Genomic DNA, 20,435 nt, shown 5'->3' on the forward strand with positions numbered 1-20,435 from the left:
CGAACTCACAAAGTGTGAGATCATGACCTGAGCCAAAATCAAGAGTCGGACACTTAACCGACTGAGCTGCCCAAGCGCCCCTATTTTGTTTTATGTATGTATGTATGTATTTATTTAAAATTATTTTTTCATATTTATTTATTTTTGATAGAGACAGAGTGTGAGCTGGTGGTGGGGGGATTGCAGAGAGAGAGGGAGATACAGAATCCGAAGCAGACTCCAGACTCTGAGCTATCAGCACAGAGCCTGATGTGAGGCTCAAACTCACAAACCATGAGATCATGCCCTGAGCCGAAGTCAGACACTTAACCGACTGAGCCACCCAGGCACCCCTGTGTTTTGTTTTATTTTTAAAGTTTATTTATTTACTTTGAGAGAGAGAGTGAGTGAGTAGGAGGGGCAGAGAGAAAGGGAGAGAGAATCCCAATGCAGGACTTGAACTCACAAACCATGAGATCACGACCTGAGCTGAAATAGAGTCGGACTGACTGAGCCACCCAGGTGCCCCAAACCTTGCACATTTTAAAGAGAAGTTTGCCCTGTCTGGCTTCTGGGAAATAACCTCTATGATTTGGAAATATCCTGCCTGAAAGAAATTATTTCCCAGGAATGATGGTCCCAGAAAACCAGACAAAGGCCAAAAATTTTCATTGTGCTAAAACCTACATACAAGTTTCCATTTTAATCATTTATAGATGTAAGATTGAGGGCCATTAAGTACGTTCACAATGTTACGCAACTACCACCACTATGCATTTCCGGAACTTGTTCCTCATCCCAAACTGAAGCGCTGTACCTGTTGCACAGTGATACCCGCCTCCCCCTTCCCTCCAGTCTCTGATAACTTCTATTCTAGTTCTGTCTCTATGAATTTGCCTATTCTAAGTACGTCAAGTAAGTGGAATCATACAATATTTGTCCCTTTGTGTCTGGCTTACTTGGCTTAACATAATGCTTTTGAGCTTCATCCGTGTTGCAGCATGTGTCGGAATTTTATTTCTTTTAATGCCTTAATCACATTCCATTGTATGCATATACTACAATGAAAAATCTGTCCATCTGGTGATGGCCATTTAGACTGTATTCACCATTTGATGATTGTGAATAACACTGCTGTAAACACTGGCATACTCGTATCTGTCTGCATCCCTGTGTTGCATTCTTGTGGTATGTGCCTAGAAGTGGAATTGCTGGATCGTATGGCAATTCTATGCTTAACTTTTTGAACCACGGCCAAGCTATTTTCCACAGCAGCTGCGCCATTTTATGTTAACCACCCGTTGTAATTGTAATCATCATTGCACCACGAGGGGAGTTACAGTTTCTCTATATCCCCAGAAATACTTGTTATTTTCAGTTTTTTAATTTCTTTTATTTTTTATAATAGCCTTCCTGCTGGGTGTGAAGTGGTATTTCATTGTGGCTCATAGTTTTTTACCTGATCACCTTGTACCTAGATTCACAAAACAGTCCTTGGACTATGCCTGCATTCCCTATTTGCCTTCCTTACTGCTGCATCTGACCGTAGTTCATGGATTTTTGGAAAACACCCCTTGTAATTGTCTTGTTGGCTCCCTACTGCTTGCACCATCAAGTCAACACTTTTCTGACTGGCACACAATTTTCTGTCTACCCGAACTTCCTTCCCTAACTCTGCTTTTCCACATACTAAGTGTTCCTTAAATAGTTGCTGAGTAAGTCCATGGGCTTACTAATCAAGACTCTTTCCTGAGGGAATTTAGAGTCTAGTATACAAGTTAAAAAAATAAGAGTAAGGGGGTGCCTGGGTGACTCAGTTGGTTAAGCGTTTGACTTTGGCTCAGGTCGTGATCTCATGATTGTGAGTTTGAGCCCTGGGTCGGGCTCACTGCTCTGAACACAGAAGCCACTTTGGATCCTCTGACTCCCTCCCTCTCTGCCCCTCCCCTGCTTGCACTCTCTGTCTCTCTCTCAAAAATAAATAAGACATAAAAAAAAAAGAATAAGAGTCAAAAGAGAGACCCAGATAAAGGTGCTCAGAGACATCAGAACAGAGGTGCTTCATGGAGGAGAAGAAATAGGAATTTGAGGAAAGAGTAGGACTTAGGGGGAAGGGGGAGAGGACCTTTTTTAGCAAAGAATACAGTATGTGTTTTCTTTGGCTGAATCCTAAGGTATATAAGAAGGGAGCATGTTCTTACTTAAAAGATGGGGAGGCACCAGATTCTGAAAGCCACAAGTACATGGTCAGAACTTAGGAATTCATTTAGCAAATTAATCAGGACTTAATGAAGTTTTCAGAGTCCCAGAGCTATGATTGAAGAAGATACCTCTGTGTGCCCTACAGGGTTTGGTTTAGATAAAGAAGGTCCCAGAGTCAGGGAAATAGCTGGTAAGGTTATTGCAACAGTACAAGTCTGTGTTAATGAAGGTGTAAGACTGTGGACTAAGACAGTGATGGCAGAAAAAGAAAATTTGGAGGTTGCTTTGAGTGATACTCTACAGGAAAAGTCATTGATCACTGAAAAGCCATATGAAGGAAAGGGTAAAAGAAGGTCTTGAAATTTTCAGATTTGGCGTCTGGGAAGACGGAAGGGTGCCACTAACAGAAATGTGAAATCTATGAACAGAAGCAAGTTTGGGATGAAAACACTGAGTTCAGCTTTGAGAAAACTGAGACTAAAGCGTTACTCTAGTATTTCCTAGGAAGAGACTGCCGCGTGGGGTCGTAACTCAAGGGGAGAGTCAGGCATAGTTTTGGGCAATGTCTTTTATCAAGGTTAACAATGGAAAGCTGTGGAGTGTGTATAGAGAAGAGAGTGTCGAAAGGGAAGGGGATGAAGGCAGATAGCTCAGGAACATTTTTATTTTTTATTTAAAAAAAAATTTTTTTTTTTCAACGTTTATTTATTTTTGGGACAGAGAGAGACAGAGCATGAACGGGGGAGGGGCAGAGAGAGAGGGAGACACAGAATCGGAAACAGGTTCCAGGCTCTGAGCCATCAGCTCAGAGCCCGACGCGGGGCTCGAACTCACAGACCGCGAGATCGTGACCTGGCTGAAGTCGGACGCTTAACCGACTACGCCACCCAGGCGCCCCTCAGGAACATTTTTAAAGGAGGAAGAGGAGTCAGAATATAAAACAGTGGTAGGGATCCTTCAGCAGCCCAGGGAGGAGAGAATTTTCAGGAGGAAGTGATCAGCGTTGCCCTGAGATTTTCGAGTCAGGTGTTCTAACGAGCAGTCACTGGATTTTGCCAATTAATATTAAGCAATTCCTAACTTTTGAGAATATAGTTTATATTCACTGGAAGAGGTGGGGTAGAATAAAAATCTCGGAGAATTTACCAGAAAATGGGAGGACTATGAATGGAGGCTCCTCTTTTAAGACGATGAACCGTTAACGAAAAGGGGGATGGAGGATCGGGAGTTTCTCCAATTAAAAAAAATGGTAAAGCAAGAGTAGTGGCCCAGCTACAGAGTGGAAACCCCTGGGCTTCTGTGATGTGAGCACGGGAGCATGGTTGGGTTAGTTTGTACCAGTTTCAACGTTTTCTATGTGATTTTTTTTGTTTTTGTTTTTAAAATGGCAACTAACGGTGTACAGACTGTGTAAAATTACTGTTTTTTTCTTTAAGATACAACTTTTTCAGTTTATTTAGAACATGCGAGTCTGATATTTTTTAGTCAAATGAAATATGTATGAAATGGATTTTCTCCTAATTCTGGATTCATCATGACTTTGTAATACCAACCAATTTTGATTTTTACAATATTTGCCAAAACTTAGAATTTTGCAAACACTAGGTTATTACCAGTGTTTCTTTAATAAGTGCAGGATGCATATTTGAAGTTTTAACATGGGTCCCTAAATTATACATAGAATATATGTAGTATTTCAAAAATCACACTGAAACGTAACTTCCTTAGAATAAAGACTATAAAACCTAATAGGTTTTCCATTTTATCAACTGGAATGCTTTATCTTTGTTTTTCATTGTATATTCCTCATTTTTCACTCATTTAAACTGCCAATTATTTTTTATTATAAAGTCGACTTTAGAATTTGCTTTGATTATTTTTTTATTTTGTTGCCTTTTTAAATCGGTATGTCTTTAATGTACGTCTCTTACTTGATTAAAAATGTCTGTGAGTGTATTAAATAACTTCAGGTTTACCAAGTGAAATTGAACCATGCTGTTTTTGACCCAGTAATGCAAATTGCCATTTTTAACATGTAACATTTCAGGGTGATGAACATATGTGACATGATTATAGCTAGACTGTTGAAAGAAACTGTGTTGAAAAATTCACAGGAAGCTTTAGCATTGTCTGAAAAATAAGAAGGAAGGCAGATTAGCACTATGTTTTAAAAGTGGGGGGGGGGGGAGAGGAGTTTTGTTTTAAAGCAAAAAAGTCTGGTTGGCCCAGAATGTGAGAGAAGATATCAAAAGCCAAATTTGGGCCAGACAGGTGGATTATAGGAGGCTTGAAGGGAAATGAAATTGATTTACCAGCACATAATAAGCTTGAAAAGAAACAATGAAATGTACTGAAAATTTGACACTTTTAGATGATCTTTGATGGGTTTATTCATAAGGTGAAAAGGATGCTGGTGAATCCTGTAAAATACTACAAGGGTGTCATGTAGAAAGAGTGAAATTACAGTCGATTCTTTTCTGTTAAAGTAACAGTGAGATCATAGTCTTTAAAAAGGTGGGAGAGTGTCCTGGCCGAGTTGTCGTTAGTGGTAAATTCAAATACATGTGGAACGTTACTGTGAACTGTATGTGGCCGGTGGAAATGAAGATTGGAAAGGACTGTGACCAGATCAATCCAAGTGGAAATCCTCTGTATAAAGGAACCATACAATTAAACAAACAAAAAGCACCCAGGGGGAGAAAAAGGAGAGACCAGATCTGGGGTGTAAGATGGACCAGGGGAGTGGGGGGGGGGGAAGGGAAGGATGGAGAAGGGGAAGGAACCGGAGTGTGCCTGGGCTGCCCTGAGGTTCCTTCCTCTGAGAACTGAGTTGGGAATGGCAGCCATATAATGGGGGTGTGGGAGGAGAGACTTCAGGGGAGTTCTGTTAGATGACCTTGATCTGAGGGATGTAGGAGGAGGCCAGGCCATCATCCTACTGTGACTTGGGGAGATATTGGAGCGGAGGTTTGAGCAGGGTAAAAAGGAGTGTATGAGTGCCTGGGGACGTGTGGCAGGACATCTGTGGGAGCAATGGAGCACACTTCAGGTGTTTCTCAAAACGCACCCCGGGGAAGACGGGAGGACATGAGGTCAGTGGTTTGGGTTCAGGAGTTAGCTTTGGGCCTTTTTGTTACCTTTAAAAAGTGCAGGGCCCTGGATCCCCCCCGACCTACGCCCAGCACTGCTGGCCTCTGACACCTCCAGGCACATACTTGTGAGGGTGGCAGTCCACATACCCGAGCTCTGAGATTATCTCAGCCTCTCATCTTTTCCCGTGATCCACTTCATCCTGTTAAAACACCCTCTTCAGGAGCATCCGGGTAGCTCAGTCGGTTAAGCGTCTGACTCTTGGTTTCATGTCATGATCTCACAGTTTGTGGGTTTGAGCCCCATGTTGGGCTTTATGCTGACAGTGTGAAGCCTGGTTGGGATTCTCTCTCTCTCTCTCTCTCTCTCTCTCTCTCTCTCTCTCTCTCACACACACACACACACACACACACACACACGATAAATAAACTTAAAAGCAAAAAAAAAAAAGGCAAAATACCTTCTTGAGACACAGTTGACATGATTTTGGGTTTATATACTCTCCCCTATGAATTTACCCTGTGATGTGGGAAGCAAAACATAGAAGAAGAAAGAAAAGAGGAAGAAAGGGAAAAAAAAGAAGAAGAAATCTCCATCCACATTCTCCTTATCAGAAACCTCCAGAGTTATTACCACACGTGCCTGAGGCAGTTTTCTGCTATCTGGCTGAGGAGGAGGAGGGAATGCCGGGGAAGGAGAGCAGAGCTAAGGTGGCTTGTCTCACTCCCAATTTCCTTTTCCTTGATGAAGTGGTGACTTCTCTGCAGTAATTTTCTCACAAAGTCACAATGTCCTTAGGCCATGCTCCCACATCTCCTCTCCATCCTCCTTGACTCTACCTCTCCTTTCTCTCAACCAATGAAAGAAAGTTCTTCAGCCCCTGTGTTGCAATGTCTGCCACAGTTAATAAGATCGTTGTTTTGTTTGGTCCTGGGTTTGATTTAGGAAAATTAAGCAAACATTTACAGGGAGATGACGACAGGCAGGCCCTGAGTCTAGTGCTATGAAGGGGACAGAGCTGACAAGACGTGAGAGAGGCCAAGGCTGGCCAACGGGGGGGGGGGGGGGGGGGCGGGCCAGAGGGGACTACAGTGCTGTGCAAGGCCAGAGAGGTTGCTTCCAGCTGAGAGGGCTTGGGAATGGCTCAGCTGAGGGTGACTTTAGAATTGGGCGTGCAGAGTGTAAGGGGTGGGGGCACAGGATGCTGACCAGATGCTTTAGGGAGAAGGGGACAGAGCCTTCGTGGTGGAGGAAGCCAGGTAAGCAGAGGTGTCGGGGGCAGGGCAGGGGGAGAGCCAGGAAGGGCGCGAGGTGGACTAGAAGCGGCGTGAGGAGGAAGGATGTACTCTACACATGCTTGCCCTGCTCAGGAGTTTGGGTTTTCTTCTGTGAGAGGTTCAATGTGAGAAGTTCAAAGCCTCTGAAGGCTGCTCTTAGTTCATTGTGAAAGCTTTCTCATTTATCTGTCGATGCGCGGTTAAATCTGTTTCCCAGTTTCATCTTTAAGAAGGAAATTTGGAAGCTTCTTTGGCCCGTGTGATGCCAGCTTCGAATCCTGTGCTTTCTGTGAGCCCCTTTTTATCTAGATCTTGCTGTCTTGCCTGGCTCTTCTGGAATGCCTCCCAGTGCTGCCTACACCCAGCAGTTTCAGCTTTGGAGAGTTCAGGGTCACCATGTTGCCAATTTTAAGTTTTAATAAGTTTTCTCACCTTTTCCTGGCTGTCTTTAAAAAGAAAACTATGTGTATGCAGTGAACAATAGATGGCATTCTGAATATTGTTTGTTGTGTTACAGATGATATGAAAACGTGAAGAAAAAGACCAACATCCCCTCAGAAGACTTCAGGTTCTAAAAGCACTTGAGAGAAAAGTTGGCAGATAAGGAAATGAAAAGAGGGACCCCTGTTCATACAACTTTTGCTTAGTAACCCTCAATACTGGGAGTTGGGGAGGGTTCTTTTTGTGTCGCTTAGCAGGTGCTCAAGTAGATAGTGAATGTTAGTTTTACTCCAAGAGAGGAGTCCATGGTTAGGTGGGAGGCACTAGGAGATTTTTTCTCATGCTAGGTACAAGTAGGTTTTATTCCTCATTTAGGTCCGATACTCCACAGTGCAGTATTGTGTTATTTATTTTAAAGTTTATTTATGTATTTTGAGAGAGACAGAGAGTGCAAGCAGGAGGGGGCAGAGAGAGAGGGAGACAGAGGATCCAAAGTGGGCGCTGAGCCCGATGTAGGGCTCGAACTCACGACCCTGGGATCATGACCTGAGCCAAAGTCAGACGCTTAACTGACTGAGCCACCCAGGTGCCCCAGTATTGTGTTATTTTTAATAAAAAAGAGCAAGCCATCTAAATGTTTAACGAAAGGGAGCAGTTTGGTAAATATAGCACATACACCTGATGGATGCTTATGCCATTGTTAAAAAGGTGATTACGAAGACCATTATGGAAAAATATTATGATATAATGTTCAGGGGAGAGAAGCAGAAAGCGAAATTACATGTCAACTGAGATTTAAGCACTTTAAAAGTGAAGAGGGTCTACGGTACAGAGAGCCTCTCAGAGACTGAAACCTGGATCCAATGGCTGGTCAAAGATGTCCCCAGTGGGGGCTGACCAATGCCACATTGCAACCTAAATCTGAAGCTAAGTATGCAATAGACACTGCTGACTATGAATAAATATGTTCACAAAAGAAAGAGACCTACTTTAGGTAAACAGTGTTGTTTAACCACCATTTAGTATCAAGTAAAACAAATTTCCTTGCTAGCTCCTTTCTCCTCTTTCTGGTCTCTCCTAATCACATGCTTTCCATGTGGGTTGTTTCCTCTAAAACTGGCAAACAGCTTATCTTCCTCATCAAATTAATGTTTGCTTGCCTCCAGAAAAGCTTAGACCCTGTGGTTAGTCACACCGCTGCCTGTGGCCTGGAGCCCTCTCAGAATTGTGAAGCATATCTGTGTGTGACTGTGTTAATAGCTGAACTCATGCCCATTAGGACCGGTGGCTGCCTCCTTCCCAGAGTGTCTGGGAATGGGATTGGCAATAATGGCCGGTTGTCTGGCTCTCACAGATGCACAGTCTAGAAGGAGACTTAGGCAGGTGAGCATGTGGAGGGTTTTTGGTAGAAGACCCTTGGCATATTACCCTAAAGTTACCCGTATCCTATGTGGAGATTCAGAAGTAAAATCCTGCTCTGTGTGTGTGTGTGTGTGTGTGTGAGAGAGAGAGAGAGAGAGAGAGAGACAGAGAGAGAGACAGAGACAGAGAGAGAGACAGAGACAGAGAGAGAGAGACGGGGGGCGGAGGGGGACAGAGAGAGAGATGGCTGCCGGTTTCTTGGGTTTGGGTCTTGAGCATCCTTCTCATACATGGGCATGAGGATCATTACTAGGGTTTTGTTTTGTTTTGTTTTGTCTTTTCTAAAGAGGAATTTCTTTCAGTGCTTCCTCTCTTCTGGTGCTTAGCCCTATTTTCTTTTCATCCCCTTCTCACCCTTCTGCCCTTTCCTGTCATCTCATTTACAGGCTGTGTTTTTTTGATGGTGCCTCTCATCTAGGGCTCTTAGAGTACAGATATGGTTCACCCAGCCCGCCTCCTTTATTGTCCTCATACAGCCATGTCAGTTGAGGACAAGTGGAAGAGGCAAAATCCAACTCTCTCTCAAATCTCCTTCATTCTTGCTTCTGCAGTGGTAGAGTTGAGACACCATCCTTTTCAGAGATGTACAGCTTGAGAAATTATTACAAATCTGCTTGAATGAACTGATAATTTTCCTTTCCTGTTTTCTCGCTATACACCTTATCCTATCATATGATACCTGACTGGCATGCCTCCACGTATGTGCATCAACAGACACACTCCTAAATTATTGCTTCTAAATGGTGGCATCTCTGAACGGTGGCACGCAGGTGAGAGTTGGCTAACAACTTGCCTTTCTTTCTTCCTGACCCCTCAACTCTGAAACTGGGAGCCCAAGAGATCATGCAGAATGTAGGACTCAATGGGCTCTAGAGATGACCTGGCTCACCCTCCTTTAGATGAGGAAATTGGTACCCAAGGGTCATTGCTTGAGATCACAGATTTACAAGTTTCAACTACAGGACGAGATAGCAGATCACTTCCATCTCAGTCTGGCAGCCTTTTCATTATGTCCTTATGCTTACTTGAGTTACTTTCTTGACTCCAGAAACTTCTAAGATGGTATGCAGTAAAAGCCCGGCTTTCCTTGATAGTTTTGTCCGAGTGCTGTCTCTTTCACAAAGCTTTTATAGATGGACCCAGCCATAAGAGAATTCTTCATCCTCCGATCGTCCTTAGCACTTTTTAAACCATGCAAAGCATTTGTAGCTTATAGCATTGCCGCCAATTAGGGTTAATTATATACACGTTCTACCCTTCCAACTGGACTACGAGAGCCGCTTGAAGGCAAGAATTGTACCTTTGTCATTTTTGTTTTTCCATAATGCTGGCACAGTGCTGGGCAATGGTGGATACTCAGTAAAGGCATGTGGCACAAATGAATGAGAGAATGAATGAATGAGCTATGAGCCCATTGAAACAGCACCTTTGTTCCCTCCTGGGAGTGGGGTGCTGTAAATCAAAGTGTGATGAATCTCTGGGGACTGGGAGCTGTGTGAGTTATGGGGAAGTCTCTCTGTCTCTCCGGCTGAGTGGGCAGTGATAACATTAAAACTGCAGCCTTGGAGTAGCTAGCAGTGATTTAGGAAGTACATTCATATGGGCTTTTCATAAATAAATCAATTAAATTGCTGCCACTAGCTAGTCAGGCAGGTCTGCCCCTCAACAGACCGGGTTTCTGGTGTTCACCTGGCGAGGATGTTGATTGTTGCTGCAAATGGCTCCAGTGTCAGGGTTTCTGCACAGCTTGGGGCTTCTAGTTATCAGTGTTTGCCTCTTTGAGGACTTTCCTCACCCAATGAGGAGAGGGCAGAATAGCCCACTGTGGTTATATCCACATGGGGCAGCTGCCCCAACTTTAGGCTTTCCCTACATGTGGCTGATTTTTATTTTGGCATGGATTTCTTGCCTTGATGGGTTTCCTTATGGGGGATTCAGTAGCTCTGGAGCTCAAAAGTCAGTTTTCATTGAAGAACGATGGGAAGCTCAGCTGATAAGAAAAACCCTCTGAATTCTGGTCCATCTCAAAACATATGTGGATTTTGGAAACGATTGACTCCATGCATCATCCTTCCCATTAAAATATTTTTGCTTCCTTATTTCAGTCCCAGAGGCTAGGATCTCTGGATTTACAAGGTAGCAATTAATTTAGTGGAATTTCTGAGCTAAGAGGAGATGATGGGTGGAGGCTCTCCAAGTTCCTTCTTTCCCTCACAATGTATTCACCAACAAATATCCACTGTGTACCTAACATGGGTCAAAAACCATGACAGGCTTTGGAGATGTAAATATGAAGTAGTCTTTGATTTTGAGAATTTTTTTTATTTTGACAGGGGGTGCAAATATATGATGAGAGTATAAAGGAACAGCCCTGTGATGGACTTGGGAATAGGAATGAGAGAGAAGTGTGTTGGCTTGGGGAAGGGTCACTAAACTGGGACTTAAAGAATGAGTAGGGTTTTACCAAGGAGGGGGGGAGTATTCCAGATAGTGGGAGCAACTTAGAGGAGGCATTTAAAGGACTGATCATTCAGGCATCCATTTACCCACAGGTAATTACTGACCAATCTATGCGGTGGGCTCTGTGTCACTCAGGTTCTTATGGTGCTGCCGCAGGCAGGGTCTGTCTTCCAGGAACTCAACTTATAGATGGAGGGTAGGCTTCCTGTGCAGAGAGCTGGGGGCTGAGGCCTCGCGGCTGGGCTGGTAGACCTTGGAAGAAGCTCTGGTGCTGGACTAAGGAGTTTGGACTTAGTTTGGGCATAATGCTTCTGCTTATGGTGCCTAAACCTTCAGTCTGTGACAAAAGGGCATTTAGGGTATTTCCATTTTTTTCACTTTTACAAACATTATTGTGGTGAATAACTTTGTAGTACATGTATCATTTCAGGCATGTGAGAATATACCTGTTAGGATCAGTTCCTAAAATGGAATCTAATCACTGGATCAAAGGGCGTGTGCATTTGGTACGTGTTGTCAAATTCTCCTCAGAGGTTTATTAGTGTTCATTCACTCCCAGCAGCAGTAAATGAGATACACTTCCATCTTCCCTACCTACTCTGACACACACACACACACACACACACACACACACATGCACATGGGTGCACACACACACGTGTGCATGCACCCCTCCTCCCCCCCACACACTGTAACAAGGGCAGTCTTTCATTCCACTCCCCAGTTGTCACTCTTATAGGGGCATAGATGGCCAAGCTCCAGTGCTCTCTAAAGGTACAAAGGCATGAGTTTGAGATGGATGGAATTCTGTCCTGGACAAATCCAAGAATACCTCCTATGTTTTACCTCAGTTCAGATTTCTGTCCCATGGGCACCCAGAGTGAAGCATTTTGGGGAAAAGTGGTTGGCCTCCAGGCTGTGAGACTCAAAGATTAGGAGTGTCCCCACATAAATGGGACACTCAATAAGTCACAGTGGGTGGATCATTGGCGTAGTCTTGAACTCTCACTGATTTTTTTTTCTTTCCCAGCTTGTGCCACTTTCTGGGGAAATGACTATTCAAAGTCTCATTTGTCCTAAACTTTTAATCATGGAGTATGCAGCCTTGTTTAATCAGTCTACTGCATTGATAATAGTTGATAAATATAGTCGTTTTCATGGGATGATAAAAAGCTAGTAGCATATGATTACTTGGACATGTGATAAGAACTTCAAACTTAAATCTGTGTCTTTCAGCTCTCCACCACCCCCTCCCCCCATAAGAGGAAGATGAAGGCAGAAAGTTGTGGTTTCTAGTGAAGTAAGAGATAAGTGAAGTTGGCCCAACGATCTCTGTCGTCATTTCCACACTCCCTCTGACTACATGGGGATAAGCAGTGACAACAGAAGGTCTACATTAAGGATGAAGGTGCTTGACAAAGGCTTCTAAGGAATGATCTTGCAGCTTTTAGCAGAAACATCAAGAGCAAGTTGCACAGTGAAGAGGCAGAAAACTGAATTTAGCAGTAGTTTTGTAGCCTCTGTTTTAAACAGATACTCATTATTTATAGGATTTTAAAAGTCAAGCAAGCAAGCAACTTGCATTTATTAAGGAACTGTTTGCTGAAGCACAGTTTTAGACAGTATAGAAGGTAAGGAATAAGTAAAGAAATAGATAAATAAATAAATAAATAAATAAATAGGTAGTCAGGGTCCCAGCTCTTTAAGAAATCAGGAAGGAGTTGGGAAGACCAACATACAAGACCAATTTTGTGACTATATGATAGTTAACAGTATGATGTTGCGAATACATGAAACCATTTAGTGCCAAGCTGTTGGGTCTGAGCAATTTAAATAGCTTTGAGCTAAGAGGATTAGAGTCCTCAACTTGAACACTCACCACAGCTCTAGGAAAGCTCATTGGAAAGCTAGGGTGTATATTGCTCCCTGCTTCCTACCCCATTGAGCTCCCATTCAGTCACGTTCTTGTTGAACCTCTCCTCTATGCTTTGCATGTACACTTTGCTTTGTTTCTTTCTCCTTAGGGGGCTTTAGGATACTTCCCTCCTTTTCCCCACACCTTGGGAATCCACTCAGGACAGCACCACCTTCTACTCTTTCTAGGGCTTTGTGGCTTATAACTTTCCCTCATTCATCACAGCAACCTCATCCTGTGCCCCATGTTCCCCCTACTAGAAGATAAGTAAATGCCTTCAGGTCCTCAAAAGGCTACACCTAGTGTTACCCTATGGCTCAGCAATCCCACTCTTAGGAATATACCCCAAAGAGTTGAAAACAGGGATTCAAACAGATACTTGTACATGAATGTTTGTAGCAGTACCATTAACAATGGTTAAAATGTAGAACTCAAGTGTCTATCAATGGATACATGGTTAAACAAATTGTGGTATATCCATACAATGGAATGTTATTCAGCCATAAAAATGAGTGAAGTATTGATAAATGCTCCAACATGGATGAACCTTGAAAACAATATGCTAAGTGAAAGAAGCCAGACCCAGAGGGTCACAAATTGTATGATTCCATTTATATGAAATGTCCAGAAGAGCCAAATCCATAGAGACAGAAAGTAGATTGGTAGATGCCAAGGATTGGAGGAGTGGTAAATGGAGAATAGCTGCTTAATGTGCATGGAGTTTTATTTTGAAGTGACACAAAGATGTTGGCACTAGATAATGGTGGTAGATGCAGAATATTGTGAATGTACTAAATGCTATTGAATTGTCCACTTTAAAACAGTCAATTTTATGCTATGTGAATTTTTCTTCAATTCAAGAAACCCAAAACAAAACAGATAGCTCCTTCAGGAAACATGCTGGCTTCCTTGGGAGCCAGCAGTTTAAATGCTCATCCTCCTAATATTATTGATTTGGGGGTCAGGGGATGTGGGTCATTGAAGAAATAAAACCTTAACCCAGAGGGGTGAGTTTCAGGGTATAGTTTAAGCAATGGCAGAAATCCATCAGATTGATACAGAGCTTTATAGTTCAGAAAGTGCTTTAGGGCCATCATCTTACATAGTCCTTATAACTTTTCCCCCATTCTCCTCCTCCTCTTATCTGTCAAAAAAGGTTATAGTTCACACTTCTGTTACCTGGAATAATGTTACCACACCCCTGTGTTTCAATCTGACCCATTTATTAAGGACCAGATCAAATGCCATCCCTTGAAGCCTCACCTGCAAACATAAGCACGTTCTGGTTGCTCCAGATGACTTCAGGCTTTAAGACAAGCTCTGATTATGAGCCAAGGTAACTAATGCCAACTTGGGCAGAAATGACAAATATTTTCAGTTAGATCTGATATCTAGGCACTTTATGTGAACTGCACAATGATGCAACAATATCGGCATTACTTATAATTGGAAGGTGTGATGGATGAAGTAGGGGAGGAGATAATGTGATTAGTCAGAGATGGGTAGGTCAAGGAGAACTTGTTAAGTGGTTGGTAAGTAGAGCCTCTTAGGCCAGGGACTCCCTAGTATCGTTGTCATATCTGATGCCTTCCATGGCACTTGACATATAGTGGGCCATTTAAAAATGTTGGCTTAGGTTTTTTGTTCATTCATTTATCCATTCCCTTTGAGGAGACGATGGTCCTCAGAATATAAACTGCCTGAAGATAAGAACCATGTCTGTTATTCCCCAGTGCTTTGCAGAGTGCCTGGTACAATTGGTTCTCCAGAAACATTTGTTGAATGAGTGACTGGATGTGAGAGAGAATGTGAGCTCTGGAATCTGACAGTCCTGTGCTTAAATCCCACTCTGGCACTCACTATCTGTATTGTCCTACAAATAAGGGAGAAGGATAAACCCAACTGCACAGTGTAGTACTGGGTGCATTTAATAAATGGTAGCTATTGTTTATCCATTAAATAATTATCAAATGTGAGCAATTTGTAAAGAACAGCAAAGGCAGCTCTCTTTGGCAACTTAAAATCATCCATTCTTGTGTTTTGGTCATACGAACCTGGCTGACTATTCATTTATTCATTCATTCAACAACTATTTACTGAGCTCTTAGTATGTGTCAAGTCCTGTTCTAGGAACAATGGGAAGTCACTGGAGGGCTGTAAACAGGAGTAACATGCTGAGACAAATGTGTTGTGAGGATTCCTCTTTCTGTGTGTGTGTGTGAAGAATGGCTTAGAGGCTGGCAAGATGGAACAAGGAGAAACAAGAGAATGTGTATTACATTTGTCTTTATGGAGAGGAAGGCGTCTTAATTTAGAGGGGAGGCCAGGGGGCTGGTGAAGAGATCTGGGCTATGTTTTGGAGGCTGAGTAAAAAGGACTTGATGTTGAGTCAGATACTGGTGGGGAGTGAAGGAAAGGGGGGCCTAAGTTTATGCCTCAAGTAAATGGCTGAGTGGAACTGCTCAGCCTGAGAGAGTCCTGAGAGAGTGGACACCCCCGAAGAGATTTGAAAAGGAATTTTGACAATCACAATTTAGATAGGATACTTTTGAGATGCCTGTTGATATTGACACAGGGCTCAGTAGAGAGATTGGTGCTGTACCTATCTATTGAAAAGGTGGCTAGAAGGTAACTGAAAGCCACAAGAATAGATGAGATCCTTTTAAAAGAAAGAGAAGAGGAAAATCCCTGGGAATGAGCTTTGAGAAGCTCCTTTGTTTAGAGCTTGGATAGAGAAATGGCCAAGCATGTGTGCTCACAGAATTTAAGGAACAAAAGAGCTTCTGGGAGGAGGAGGGGCTGCCTACAACAGCTGTTGAGAGGATTGAACAAGATGAATCTGTACAAGAAACTGGCAGCATGGAGGTCATCTGTGATTTGGTAAAAGCAGTTGCAACCAAGGGAAGGGGCTGAAAATGCCAAGGTAATAGGTGGATGGGCTAATAGGAAGTGAGGGAATGGACATCCTGTGGTCTGCTCTCCCGAGACGCTTTCTGTGAAAGGTGACAGAGGCATGGGCTGATAGCTCAAGGCCGATGTGGGAAAAGCTTTGCTTTTTTCAAGGGGGAACCCTAGAACATTTTTGTAGGTTGATAGGAAGAATCAAGAAGAGGGAGAGGTTGATGATCCACGAGGGAGAGGAGGTGACTGCTGGAGCAAAGTACTCGAGAAGGTGAGAGAGAGTGAGGGCTCCAGCCCATAGGTGTCATATCATATTTTGAGAGGCCCTTCTGGAAAGATGGAGAACATGAGTGACATCCATTTTGAGAGATTCTGGACACGAGAGTAAAAGTGACTGAGGAAAGTGACATCTACAGACCATAGAATTTCGGAAAGACCACACACATAGTATGGAGGTGCACAGTGCCTGGCACGTACCAGGTACATAGTCGTTTTCTTTCTTTTTTTAAAAAAATGTTTATGTATTTATTTTGAGAGAGAAATAGCGAGCAGGGGAGGGGCAAAGAGAGAGGGAGATAGAATCCCACGCAGGCTCTGCACTGTCAGTGCAGAGCCCGATGCGGGGCTTGAACCCATGAAACGTGGGATCGTGACCTGAGCAAGATCAAGAGTCAGATGCTTAACCAACGGAGTCATCCAGGTGCCCCCATAATCATTTTCTTTTGCCAAAAATGTGATCCTGCAAATAGAGGTCAAAATGTCAAAATATCACAGGAGTTCTGATGCCACTAAGCCTGAGGCAAGGGGAAGGGAAATGGAAACTTCTATAGAGGGACAGAGTGGAAAGGAGGAGGACAGAGAGTGTGGGGGCAGGGAAAGATAGCAGAAAGGAAGAAAGAGGAGGCAGGGAGGAAGAGGTGAGAACTTGTGTCAGAGGCAGCACAGGGCACCTGTGGTTTTGCCCTTTAACAGCCAAGGGCACCACGAGTCATAGGAAACCGCTGTAACCGGCACAGGTGTGACAACAGCCCAGCTCTGCTCCTGGCTCGTGAGAAAGGAAGTGCAGTGACAGGAGCCTGGCTATAATTAGCACCTACGGGCAGCCTAGAAAGCTGCCTGCTCTGAGGTCAGAGAGTTCAAAGCTGGTGTGTGAAAACAGGGGTGTACAAACAGCCCGTGGAGACTCTGGCTGGAGATTGGCCTCTGAAGTCCCTGTTGGTGCTGCCTGGGCTGGGGCCACAGCCCTGCAAGCTGGCCCCACTGTGCAGGACCCCTGGAGCCAGCAAGGCTAGCATTGGGATGAGGGCAGCCAGAATCCCTTGGGCTATCACTTATCTGTCTGGGCAAACGTCCTTCGTGGCTGGCTTTGTCTGGCTCCTGGGGCAGCCCCAGCCGGTGGGAGTGGCACTGCCTTGGCAGACGGGGGAGAGTGGCCTTGGCAGATACAGAGGGCAGTGCTTTCCCAAGGCCTCGTCTCCTTGGAGAGTCTTTCTAAGGCTTTGGCACATCTGTGCTGTTCTCCCTGATGCTGGCCCATCTCTGGCTTTATTGCTCATTTCCCCCATGGGAACATCTTTTTTTTTTCTTAATCTTTGCAGTGAAATAGGGAGGAAACCCTCCTCAGAGCTTCTCTTCTCATTCTCTCACTCTGTGTGTGTGTGTGTGTGTGTGTGTGTGTGTGTGTGTTGGTTTGGAATTGAGGAGGGAAAAGGTTGAGAGCGTGCTTTTTTTTCTTTTCACTCCTCAACAGTGAACATAAATGTCCCCTTGCTGCTACTCCTCTGTTATAGACTCATTAAATCTCAGCTTTGGATGGCGTCTATTTCACCCACCCAGCCTCAGGAAGCAGGACTCCCAGCCCTGATGAATGTTATTCAAGTTAGAGCCCCATGCGCCCTCCTAGGATGACTGCCCTTCCCTCTCTCCAGCTGTCCAATCCTAAGAAAAATCTTCCTTATATGGATCCTACATTAATTTCCTTGTAACTTTCCATCTCTAATCTTGCTTTTCTCTCTGCACATCCCAGAACTAGCTGGCTCTCCCCCTCTAAAGTAAGAGCCCTTCCTTTCTGATTTGTGAAATAAATCATTATTTCCAGCCTGTTTTCTCTTTTTCAGGCTGATCATTTCCAGTTACCTTGACCACTCATTAATTCACCAAATATCTGTTTCTCACCAGTTGAGTGCCTTCTACTCTGCTAGGTGCTGGGGGACATATCTACTAATAAAATGAAACTCTGGGAACTGGAGGAACTCACATTTTTATTTAAAAGAAAACTAGTGGGCAAAATTGAAACACATCATAAAATTAGAATATGAGGTGTTAAGAACCACATCAGAGCTAAAATGAGGGCTTATCACATCATGTTACTAAGTATGCTGTGCACATAATCTCATGTAGAACTCACAACATCATCACCAACTTATAGACAGATCAAATACTCTGCCCAGCTTCACAAGGCTTTTAAGATGGCAGGCAACCTTATAATGAAGGGCCGATTCAGGATTTCTAACTACTACTATCTAACTACTGCTGTCTAACTATTACTAACTACTACTGTCTCCTGTGACAGATGCAAAGTCTCACTCTCAAGTTTACACATCAAGAGCGGAGATTTGAACTCTGGCCATCTGGCTGCAGAGCATATCTGCTTCATGTCCGTGCCATCTTTCTGTCCTGGAGGGCTGTGGGAATACCAAGGAAGTAAGGCTAGGAGCATCCTAAGCAGGGCTACTGTCTCTGACCTGTGCTGGAGAGACCTTTTTATTTTTTTTAAACATTTATTTATTTTTGAGACAGAGAGAGACAGAGCATGAACGGGGGAGGGGCAGAGAGAGAGGGAGACACAGAATCGGAAACAGGCTCCAGGCTCTGAGCCATCAGCCCAGAGCCTGACGCGGAGCTCGAACTCACGGACCGCGAGATCGTGACCTGAGCTGAAGTCGGACGCTCAACCGACTGAGCCACCCAGGCGCCCCTGGAGAGAATTTTTTAGATGCTCCCTTGGGCAGGAAGCTCACTGTGCTAGCTCTGACCTCTCTACTGTTCTTGGCACAGGGGGTTCAGTGTCATGTTACTGAGCCCTCTGCTGCTCTGAATACATGCTTTCTTTTCACACTGTAATGGGAGCTAGCGTGCAAAGTCAAGGCCACCTCATGTACTGCCAACAATGGTCTGTTCTTAGAGGAATCACTTTCCAAAGCCATCCTGGGAGCTATTAAATCCTGCTGCCTGGAAGCTGTGATTGTCCTGGGGAGGGTGGGCAGAGCTTTTCACCATCATTTGGCAGCTTTATTCAAACGACTTGGGGGAGATGGGGATTCCTTGGGTGCTCCTGTAACATGAACCATAACTGTTCATGGTGCCCGCAGTGAGGGGCCCAGGGTGGGGACCTAAGAGCTGACTCTCTTCACCCCTCTTCCCAGCCATGACCAGCAGCAGCAGTTCTCGGTAGGGCTGTTAGGGCTCCACAGGCTTGAACAACCCCAACAGGAGATCATATTCTCTTCTTTTCTTCTGGTTCCAAGCAGCTTTTCTGATGATTGCATATTCCAGTATGGGGCTGTGTGTCTGCTTATTATTTCATTCTGGGTGATGGTGTAACCTGTACTGAACATGGCATGCAGGAATAATTACTATTATCATTATTATTTTTAACATCAATTGTGTACCATTCAGAGCAGCGAGTGTTGTCAGAGAACAGAATTTAACTCCCCACTGCCTACCCCCCAACTTCTGTTTTCCCAGTGGGCTCTCAATTTAAATTAAACAGAGATTGTTCATCCACAGGAGGTTAGAATGGTGGTAATGGGGCAGGGTGGGGGTGTTTGGTACAGTGAAGTTTAATTCATTTGTCTCTTTTTTGGGGGCAGGGAGCAGTTATTAGTTCTTATATTTCTCCTCTCTGATATGGATGATTTTTCTCTTTTAATAAAAACTGACAACAATAATAATGATATTATGAAGAATTTGGACCTCTCAGGCACCATTCTTGCAATGACTTAAAAACTCTGGGGAAACCAAAATTCATTAAATTTGAATTCATATCTGCATTTCACTTTGGGGCCTTGTGGTAGGCTGAATAATGGTCCTCCCAAGATGTCCATGTCTTAATCCCTGGCCCTGTGAATATGTTAATTTATATGGCAAGGGAAACTTTGCAGATGTAATTAAGGATTTTTAGGAAGATTAGCTTGGATTTTTCTATGTGGGCCCAATGTAGTCATAAAGGTCCTGCTAAGAGGTCTGTAGCCATATCACCCTGAATGTGCCTGATCTCGTCTTAGAAGAGGGGAGCCAGGGTTCAAAGGCAGAGGAGGGGATGTAATGATGGAGGCAGGGGTCAGAGCGATGTGAAGTGAGGGCCATGAGCCAGGAGATGTGGGAGGCCTCACCAAGCTAGAAAAGGTAAGGAAATAGTTTCCTCCTGAAGCTTCCAGAAGGAATTCAGCCCTGCTGACACTTTGACAGCATGTTTGACTTCTAGAATGGTAAGATAATTAATTTGTGTTGTTGGAAGCCCCTAAGTTTGTGGTCACTTATTACCGTAGCAACTGGAAACTACGTGGACCTGGATGAAGAAAGAGCCCGTGGTGATGTCTGTAGACTGACCAACCCCACAGGCTCACGACTGCTCTGTGGATGTTTTAGGTCCTGAGCTCACACACTCTTCCTGTTGACAGACACTTTTCCTTCCAACTTCCTCTCTTCTTCTTTTTTTTTTAAAGTTTATTTACTTTTTGAGAGAG

The sequence above is a fragment of the Prionailurus bengalensis genome, chromosome D3 (assembly GCF_016509475.1).
Source record: "Prionailurus bengalensis isolate Pbe53 chromosome D3, Fcat_Pben_1.1_paternal_pri, whole genome shotgun sequence".
Taxonomy (NCBI): Eukaryota; Metazoa; Chordata; class Mammalia; order Carnivora; family Felidae; genus Prionailurus; species Prionailurus bengalensis.